This window comes from Sciurus vulgaris, assembly GCF_902686455.1.
Source record: "Sciurus vulgaris genome assembly, contig: HiC_scaffold_152_arrow_ctg1, whole genome shotgun sequence".
Taxonomy (NCBI): domain Eukaryota; kingdom Metazoa; phylum Chordata; class Mammalia; order Rodentia; family Sciuridae; genus Sciurus; species Sciurus vulgaris.
In genome coordinates, this window is record NW_027632901.1 from 222,307 (window position 1) to 233,710 (window position 11,404).

Sequence of the window (11,404 nt, forward strand, 5' to 3'; positions counted from 1 at the left end):
GTAGTTTATATTCTTACTTTTTTCTAACATTCTCCTTGCATTATAAGTCTGTACAGTATAATCACTGAGGTAATTTTTAAGGATTTTATGTTCGAGTAGACATATTATCATTGTTCTGTGATATGCATGATCTTGTATTTTGCTTTGGTCTAAATTAGTTTGGGGTTATAATACACTGGTTATTAATAAAGAGGAGACTTGTTTTAACATTTGACTTAATGAAACAGAAATAGAAAGGAAAACATTACACAGAAGTGATGTAATTGGGAAACTTGGGAGGCTGAGGAAGGAGAATTGCAAGTTCAAGGCCAGCCTCAGCGACTAGTGAGACCCTGTCTCAAAATAAAATATAATAAAAGGTACTGGGGGACGTAGCTAAGTAGTTAAGCATCTCCAGACACAATCCCCAGCTTTCTCCCACAAATAAGTAATGTAATTGAGTTGAATTGGTAAGTATGCTTTGAGTAATTTATATAGGGTATTTGCAAAGGTCACTTTGCAATTTGTTATACTGCTTTTGTATAAATACCAAGGAAAGATAATATAATTAAATATTTAGTCTACAAAATATTAATTGATGCTTTTTATAAATAACATTTTATTTCTTAAAATTATAATAACAAAACAAGCTCATTTAAAGGGCACCGAGATGTTAAGGAAATTATTTAATAGTCTTTTAATAAATGTCTTTTTGACATTTCATTGATGATTAAGTATTGTCTCAATCTCAAAATGAATTTGGTATCCAGGAATCAACTCCTTTTTTCAAAAAAAAAATAAATAAATAAAAAACTCTCTTTCTAATGATGCTTTCATAGTCTTACCTTCCTTATTTTGGATATCCAGGTTTTGTAAACTTACCTGTTTCTTAAGTGACAACATGTGTTCTTTCTTCCTTTCTGTCTTTCTTTATTGTCTTTTTTTTTTTTTTTTTTTGGTACTGGGGATTGAACTCAGGGATGCTTTACCACTGATCTACATACCCAGCCCTTTTTATTTTTTATTTTGAGACAGGGTCTTGCAGAGTTGCTTAGGACCTCACTAAGTTGCTGAGGTTGGCTTTGAACTAGCAATCCTCCTGCCTCAGCTGCTGGAATTACAGGCATGATCCAACATGTCTGGCTCATTTACTGATTTTTGTGACTATTTTCAAGCTACCTGTAGTTTAATATTCAGCCCACAAAAATTTCAGAATATTTCTTAACAACCTGTTCATATACACCATTGATATTAACTTTCAGAGACACAGTGAGGCTGATCTTTTATCCACCTGCTCTATCATTTATAAGCATAATTTTTCTGTTTTCTCACATATAATATATGCCTTATTGAGATTCATATACCATTATAATTCACATATGCACTTAAAGTGTATAATTAGGTATATGCATGAAGTTTTGTAAACATCATCATAATCCATTTTAGAACATCTTTATCATGCCACAGAGAACCTCCATAGTCATTAGCATCATGCACCCTTTCTTCTAACCTTCTCATCCCGTACACTAATTTATATCCTCCCAAAAGACTTCTTACACCTCTTGCTGGTCAGTACCCTTTTCTGCCAGATTTGTTTGTTCACCACCAAAGATTCATTTTCTTTCTTTTGATACTGGGAATTGAACCCAGGAGTGCTGAACCACTGAGCCACATCCCAAGCCCTTTTAACTTATTTTATTTAGAGACGGTCTCACTGTTGCTAAGTGCCTTGCTGTTCTGTTGAGGCTGGCTTTGAACTTCTGATCTTCCTGCCTCAGCCTCCCAAGTTGCTATTACAGGTGTGATCTGCCCAGCAAGTTTTCCCTATTTTAATTTTCTTTTAGAAGGAATCAAAATATGTATTATTTTGTGAATAAGCATGTACTTTTAGAAACAAGTTAAATTGATCATTTTTTGTGTACTAAATTCTTTGTAGAGGATAAACTGTTTTCGTTAATATCTTTCCAGCCTTTGAATTTAGTCCAATCATGATATGATCTCTTTAGGATTTAAAATTCTAGTATATGTCACTATAGTCCTATAGAATTGAAAGGATTGTAAGGGAATATTATGAACAACTACATGCCAAAAAATTTGAAAATTTCGATGAATAGCTATAAAGAGACAAATTACCAAAATGAGGCAACATAAAATAGAAAATTTTACTAGACCTATATCAAGTAAGAACACTGAATTAGTCATTAAAAATTGCCTACCATGGATTGAGGGGCATAGTTCAGTGGTAGAGCTAGAGACTCCAGATTCAGGCCCCAGAACTGCAAAAGCAAAACCAAATACACCTTCCCCTGAAGAGAATTCCAGGCCCAGATGGCTTCATTTGTGAATTCTGTCCAACATTTAATGAAGAAATAATACCAATCCTATACAAATACTTTCAAAACATAAAAGAAAACAGAACAATTTTCAGCTCATTGTGTGAAATCAGATATCAAAGCCAGAGAAAAACATCCTAATAAAACTACAGTTAAAAATTTCTCACAAACTTAGATGCAAGAATTCTTAATGATATTAGCAAATTGAGTCCAGGAACATATAGAAAGTTTTTTTCAGCATGACTAACAGGGATTTAGCTCAGAAATGCAAGATTGGTTTACTATTTTGAAGTCAATTAATATAATATAATATACCATAATTAATAAATAGAGGAAAATCCAAATTATGATTACTACAATGGGTGAAGAGAAGATAATTGACAAAATCTACCACTCATTCATTATAAAAATTCTCAGGAAACTGCACAAAGAAGGGAGGTTCCTCATCCTAAAGAACATCTATAAAAACACTTGTAACTAATATCATACCTAATATTGAAATATTACATGCTTCTGGCCCCATTCTTGGAATGAGGCAAGAATATTTGCCCTTTCCACTTCTCTTCAGTGTTGTACTAATTCTAACTGCAATGGAAGCTAATAAAAAGAAAGAAAACAGGGCTGGAAATGTGACTCTACAGCATTTGTCTAGTGTGTGAGGCCCTGTGTTTGATCCCCAGAACTGCAAAAAGAATAAATGAAAGAAAGAAAACATTCAGATTGGAAAGGAGTAAGTAAAACTATCTTTATTTACAGACAACATGATCTCATAGAAAATCTTAAGGAATCTATACAAAAACTAATAATTGACTTTTTCACCTCTGGAAATAGACCAGACTTGGAGCGGGTGAACCAAACAAATAATTGAGGTTAGCAGCATCACAGGACACAGAAATAGACAAATCAGTTACAATTACACAATTAGGTACACATCAACTATACTTCTGTATATTAGCAAGAAACAGTCTAAAAATAAAATAAGTAATTCCATTCACTATAGCATCAAATGGAATAAAATCTTAGGAAGAAGTTTGGCAAGAACTCTCAAACAAAGTAATGTACAGAGAAACGAACATACTTACTTGCATTCTTCTTCTTTTTTTTTTTTTTTGGTACTAGGGATTGAACCCAGAGGTGCTTAACGACTGAGCCACATCCCTAACCCTTTTTAGTTTTTATTTTGAGATAGGGTCTCAGTAGGTTGCTGAGTTGCTGAGGCTGGCTTCAAACCTCCAGTTGTGCTGCTTTAGCGTCCTGAGCCACATGGTTACAGGCATATGCCACCATGCCCAGCTATACTTGCATTTTTAATTCAGCTTTGCCTCTGAATAACTGCATACAATTCATACAACCTTCTGAACTTTGTTTCCCTCATCTTTAAATTGAGAATTCTACTGTAGTATTACTTGCCTTACAGGCTGTTGTGAACATTAAAACAAAATTAAAGTATAAAACATCATACAGTGAATAATTATACTAAATATAGCCCCCAGGAGCTGTTTGCCTTCCCAGGTGTCTGGTTGAAGTAGTATGAAAACACATTCAGGAACGTTGGCAGTTTTGTCCCATGATACAGGGTTGCCTGTTCTGTCTTTCTGCAGAGGAGAAGGACCCATCATTTTAGATCCAGATAGTTTGGATTGTGTTTAGATTTCCAATTGGATCACTCAGTTTTACCCTGAAATCACCAAAAAGGCATTTATTTTTCATGCCATGATTAGCTCAATTTGTAAAAGGTTCCAGTTTTCACTTGTCACTTTGAAATACCATACCCTGACCCTTCTTTATGTTATAAAGTTTAAGAGGAGTTTTTGTTACAGCATATTGAATAACTGAATTGTTTTTCAGTACTAGGGATTGAACCCAAAGTGCTTTACCACTAAGCTACATCCTCAGCCCTTTGTATCTTTTTTATTTTTTATTTTAAGATACCTAGGCTGGCTTGGATCTAGTGATCCTCCTGTCTTAGGCATCCTGAGTCATTGGAATGGAGACATGTGCCATTGTGACTGGACCGATTGTTCTTTAAAGCTGTCACTTTTTAGTATTTCAATGTGTATCATTGAATTTAACTTTCTTTTCCTTAATTCTCCTCTTAAGGGTTTACAGCAGCCAGCTCATTTTTCTGATGAAATTGAAGTTGACTTTAGTAAGCCCTATGTCAGGATAACTATGGAAGAAACCAACAAAGAAACACCTTGTAAGTAGATACCTAATTATTTTTGTTGTGTTACTAGTTTTTGACATTTTGTTGTATTTATCAAATACATACCTAGTCTCCATATACTTCACTCAAGTTTACTTATAAAGGTAATGAAAGTCATTTAGGCAACTATTCTTTTCCGTAAATGAGTAGTGAGGGAGGGATTCCTACTATTTGCCTTAATGTTAAATTTGGGAGGGTAACTCCAGGCTGTAAAATTTTATTTTTTTTCCTTAGGATGATTCACTCATTTCTTGTCCTATTGTCATGTCTGTGAGATATAATGAAACATAGACAATAAGTTATTAGCTTGTTTTGCTAATTTGTGGTGCTGAGAATCAAACCCAGGACCTTGTACATGCTAGGCAAATGTTCTACCTACTGAGCTACACCCACAGTCCCATGATCTTGTCTATTTTTATAAAGATTCAGAGACTATCTCAGTCTCTCATATTTTTCATATCATTCAGAATTTTCCTGACAATCTTCCCTCATTGTGTCTGTCAGATATGATGCTGATTGATAGAGGACAAAATATCCCAAGTTGGGGGATATTTATCACTTAATTTTATCTTTGTAGTAGTATAATTTTCCAGGTTTTATTTTTTTCCTTTTTGGTACTGGGGCTTGAACCCCGGGGGCTTTACCCCTGAACCATATCCTCAGTCCTTTTTAGAATTTTTATTTTAAGACAGAGTCCCACTGAGTTGCTGAAAGCCTTACCAAATTGCTGAAGCTAGTTTCAAACTGGCAGTCCTCCTATCTCAGCCTTCCATGTCACTGGGATTATAGGTGTTGCATCACTGATCCTGGCAAGACTTGCTTTAATATTTTTAAAGCTCATACTCTTTATGTGTAGGCTTAATTTATATCATCATTTAATGATTTTTAACCACATAAATTTTTTAAAGATTTTTTGAAGTTACAGGTGGACAGCATACCTTTGATTTATTTATTTTTATGCAGTGTTGAGGATTGAATCCATTGCCTCACTTTTGCCAGGCAAGTGCTCTGCCACTGAGCTACAACCCCAGCCCAACCAAGTAAATTATTAATATGTGTTCCGGATACTCCTCCTGTTTGAGGCAATTGGTTTTAGGAATCTTCATAACTAGAAACTTCAATGAGCACTCTATGAGTACAAAGTCATTTAGGCAGCTATTCTTACTTTTCCATAAATTATTCTTTATTTCCCGTCCTTTTCTGGTTCTTCTACTCACCATGGTAAATGCCCTCTGTACTCTGTAAATGCAAGGCTGGACTTAGGCCAGAGAATAAGAGGCCATGATAGCCACAAATATTCCCTATATACATATGATACCAGTCTTGGAGATCAGGATTGGATCCTTGTCCCCTGATGTTGAAGATTAAATACCTGAGAAACACCGAGGCAAGCATAGAAAGCAAGTTTTATTTAAGAAAGAGACAGAGATAGCATACTTCTCTGGAAATAAGTGGGGCCCAGAGCTGGATGCCCATGGAAGTGGGTGTGTCTTGCTCTTTTATAGACCCCAGAATCCCGTGCCTTCTCTTTTCTTCTTTTTTTCTTCTCCAAAGGGCACGAAGGTACGGCACAGGGGCTAATCATTAATAGCTCTTTGTGTCAGGAACTGTGATCTATAGGTTATATGTTAGTGATACTATGAAAATCCTCAAACTGAGTGGCAAGAAGTATATACACAATGGAGGTGCATATATACTTCCTTTTTAACATGCTGTCTTCCTTGTTTATTGTCTTTGGCTCATTACATGTCTTTTTTTTTTCCCCCAGAAAGTGAACAAATTTCAGTTTGATGTTTTATAACAGAAGTCCATCATGGGTTCTTTGTTAGTTAATCTTGTCAAAAATAAGATACATTTCTGCCTTCCAGGCTTCAGCGTCCATATGAAGGTGGATATTTTTATAGTTTTTTAGCCAGAGAATTGCTTAAAAATCCCCTTTATATATTTCCTTTTAAAAATTTATATTATTGGAACATCAGTGGTTTTCCTGATCCTGGAAAAGAATGGAAGAGTTATAGAAGTAAATGACAGAAATAATATTGTACTGATGTGCATTAAAATGTAATGAATATAACTAGGCCAAGAAATGGAGGGAAGTACTCTGTGGGCTGCAGGATGAAATTCCGATCATGTAACACTGATTCATGTCCAAAAGAATTTCCAGAGAAGCAGTGCTATGACTTTGATGGGAAACATTTCAACATCAGTGGTCTTTCCCCTAATGGGAGGTGGCTTCCATTGTATAGTGGGAGCAAGTAATTATAATATCTTTGACATAAATTTTTTTTGAGACCTAAGAACACATGGCTTTATTATTTTACACCCCGAACTCTTTTGAAAATTTTTACAGTTGCCATAAAAGATCTTTGTAAACTCTATTTTCAGTTGCCAGAACTACTAACTTCTACCAGTTGAAGGACAGGGTTGCTGAAACCAGTGACATATGTGTTCAAGGCCTGTGTCGGGTAAGTAAACTAGACGTTTATATATATACATACACACACACACACACACACACACACACACACACACACACACACACACACACACACACCATGATTCAATTACAATAGTTTTCTTCTCTTTCTCTAACCAGATATTCCTTGTTTGGCTTTCTGGTACATTCTTGTGACTTCCAGTAAATTAATTTTTATACCATGTTATCTATTGGAGTGTGATTAGATTTGTTACTAAGCCATTCTCTGTCATTTAATAATGACTCATAAAGCACTGTTTGCTGATTTTGTTTTGCTCATTCAATTCAGAATCAAGATAAAGATGGTGTGAGCTCCCGAAAAAGGTAGAAACTGCTTTTGCCACTTTGATTTTGACCTGCTATGGTGACATTTAACGGGTAACACCTTTGTTAAAATTCTCTCTCTAGCCCTCTCTCTCTCATTTCTTTTTTTTTTTTTTTTCTTTTTTTTTTTTTTTTTTTTTTTGCAGTGCTGGGGATTGAACCCAGGGCCTCATGCTTGCAAGGCAAGCACTCTACCGACTGAGCTATCTCCCCAACCCTCTTTTTCATTTCTTATGTACATTCAAGGCATATCTTAATTGTACTAATTGTGTTTTGAAGTAGTCTGGCTGTGATCATGTGTTAAACTCCAAGGTCAAGAGAGACGTACATGGAGTGTGTGGTGGAGATAACTTACTGCAGGACAATGGCAGGTGTCTTCAGCAGTTCCCATTATGTTCAGCTGTATATTTGCTTCTAGTTTTCCCTTTTATTTAATGTAATAGTAGAGTACATGATGAAGGTATAATAGTAACACTTTGCTATTGTTTTCTGTGCTCTATACCCTCAGTTCAAAATGATTATGAAAGAAATACTTCCGAAATATAAAAATCACATCTTACACCAAATGTATTTTTAAATTAATGAATTCACCTTCCCAAGACAAATCTAATTATTAAAAATATAATAGGTGCATTTTGAGAATAAGAGTAATTTCAGGGTTATTTGACCAAGATGTGTAAATAGATTCCTAGCAATTGAATGTTCTTGTAATCTAAAATATATGTACTTTTAAATACATATATTTAAATATATGTATTTTTTTTTCAGGAAACTTGCTTTAAATTATTATCATTTGAACCTTTCTTCTTCTTCTTTTTTTTTTTTTTTTTGTCTGACCTGATCTAGCTGTTGTGTTTGTTATTAATATTGAAAATTTTGATTGAAGATAAAGAATAAAACCATTAACTTAAATAGTTTAATCATAAGTATCATCACACTTAATTTCTCAAGCAGTATCTGAATTACAGATATTAATAATTGATATTTGGTCTTGATTTCATTTTTACTCAAAATGGCTATGAGAATATCTCAGATATTTTCCAGTCTAATATTTTCTGGACAAACATTTTTTTCTTTTTTATGAAATAAAAGCACACCATTAAGACTTTCCTTGCACAGTACAAGTGTGTTATTTATAGCTATGTTTTTCAGCATCATATTGTGTTCATATGTGTTTGAACATGTGTTAGGTTATTATGAGTTACCCCAATTAAAAAGGTATAACTTAAAACTCAAGGATTATATTTTTACCTATAAAGTAAGTGTAGAACAAACACTTCATACTCTTCCATGCTGGTAGTACTTATTAGATGATTTGACGTACTATTTTTCTAGTTGTTTTTATTCATTATTTCATGAAAGCCACACACATTTGATCTCCTATAAACAATGACTCATACTTAACGCAGTCTGTTGAAAAGTATATTTCTTGAGGAGAAAACATATTTCAAATTAAGATTAAATAGTTAACCTTGCAAAAACTGTATTGTGAATTAATTGATTTGTAAATGGAGAAAAGTGTTGAAGTCATTTTCAGTACCTTAAATGGCATTGGCCACATTTCTGCTCCCTGCTGGTCACCTTTATCTTGTGTTTGCAATGTATCAGAATAGCTTTCTTGAAAAACTCTAGCAGATAGAGTGAAAGTAGTGAACAGGAATATTTTATAGTGAAGAGAAGGTGAGTTGAAATTATTCTTTAAGGTTGATAACCTACAACTAATATGTATGTATACTGTACACAGACTCTTCCTACCATTTATCACATTATATTTAAAATGGGATCACTTAAAGAGATAGAAAAAGGCTTTGCAAGTATATCAGGATCACAAATTTAAGCTTTTATAAAACTTCTTAAGTGTATCCAATGTTTTAAAATTTAGTGCATGAGAAATATTACAGTTTCTCTCACTTGTTTATTAAGTAGGGGAAAATCCTAATAAGAAAGGACAAGAAAAACTTAGATTAACATAACTAGAACATAATCAATTATATACTTCCCCAAGAGTATTTGGATAACTATGTAATATGAATGTTTCTGTGTCAGGAACAGAATGTTTCTGTGTTTCTGTTTCTTGTTTAATATATATTTAATATAGTATTTCCCCTTTTTCTTTATTGAATTTGATCTCATAAAATAGAGGTATTACTTTTTTTTTTAATTCCAGTAAACTTTTAATTTTTCTTATAGCTATTTATTAATAGACTTTAAAGAGCAATGTAAAATTGAGGGGGGTGGATAAAAGGATTCCAGATTGTCAGGGGTAAATAAATATAGGGATTCCAGGTTATACTACAAACTAAAAGCTTATGAAATAGCTTGAGGTTTTCTTTATTAGTATTATTATTTCTCAGCAATGGAATTTACTGCTTACTATCTGTTCACATTATCACATGCAAAGACCAATTGTATTGATACCTCCTGGATTTGTGAATAGCACTTGAAAGTTCATCTTTTTCCCAATAGAAAATCTAAATGCATTAGTGAAACTTAAAAATTTAGTCAAACTAAATTTAGATTTAGAAAATCTAAATGCATTAATCAAGCTTGAATATGCTAATTAAGCACTTAAGGTCCTAACATACTAATTTCATTCTGTTCTATATTAAGAATTGTATGCTGGACGTGTAATTCCAGTGACAGGGGAGATTGAGGCAAGAAGATTTCAGGTCAGTCTCAGCAACTTAGAACCTGTCTCAAAATAAAGAATAAAAAGGGCTGAGGATGTAATTTAGTGTAGAGAGTCCCTGTGTTCAATCCTTACTATTGAAAATAATAACAATGATAATAAAAGGAAGAAAAAACAGAACTTTAAAAATAAAAAATTAGGAAGAATTATACTTTAAGAATTTGAAACTCTATGTGCTTCTAGATGACAGCTGCTTTTTTCCAATCCTTAGTAACTTATTAAGGTATTGGTTCAAAAGGAGTAACCAGTTTCACTTTTTAAAGGTAAAATGAAATTAGAGCTGACTGTATCATTCATTTAGCAGCAATATCCTCTAGGACACCTGCTCTTGTGAAATTAATTGAACATGTATAACTTTATATTGCAGGTTACAATGTTGTTGTAAAGATTCTCACAGGAGTAACAAACATTGAAATTATTCAGCACAGCTATTCTGGAAAACCAGAAGATGACAATCACTTTGGTAAACATTTTTGGTAAGCAGCAGCCAATATGTGGTTTGTGTGCAATTTCATGGAGGTCTGAGTTTGGTGTGAATTCCTGGAAGGCAACAAGAATCCCTGGAGCAAACACAGTTTCAGTTCCTACTGAGCTTAGGTCCTCTGACTCTGTACATATGTTCTTCTTAAGCTACACAAAATATATCCTTTTTGAAAGAAAAACTGAATTGTTTTTTCCATTTTTTTCTTCATAAGGATATTTTAGATAACTGAATGTATGTTCACTTAAAGTTACCTTTGTATTTAGAATACAATTCTCCTTCTTTTAGCTAATAATAATTATGCAACTTTTTGGCATTTATATTTGGAAATTAGCTTTAAAATTTAGATAATTTTGCTTAGACACAACATGAAAAGAATATTTTACAAAACTTTTGCATCTGAGAAACATCTTAAAAGTTGACTTACCAACAATTTACCATGCTGGAATAGGTGGTGATGTTCAGCTGATATTGAGGAATTATCTACTTCACATTAATAAAATATGAAATATTGGCCCAGATAATTAATACTTATAACAGGGAATGTGAATCTGTTATGAATAGTTTATTTCAGGAATTATATTTGGCATTACCAAAGTCAGATGTAAAGGGATCAACTGCATAATGGATACGAGAATCTTTTTGGGGTGATAGAAAAGTTTTAGAACTAGATTAAGGTGGTGGTTGCACATTATGAATGTATTAAATGCTATTGATGTGTTCATTTAAAGTGATTAATTCTGTGTTTTCTGAATTTCATCCTAATAAATGCAAATGATTAATTTTCCCAGAGAATAAAATATAAATATTTTGATATATTATCCTTTTATTTATTTGAAATTCTTTTTCTTCTGCTAAAAAATATTAACCTGTGTGAATAGACACAGAAAAATGCTACAGTATATGTAGATAAATA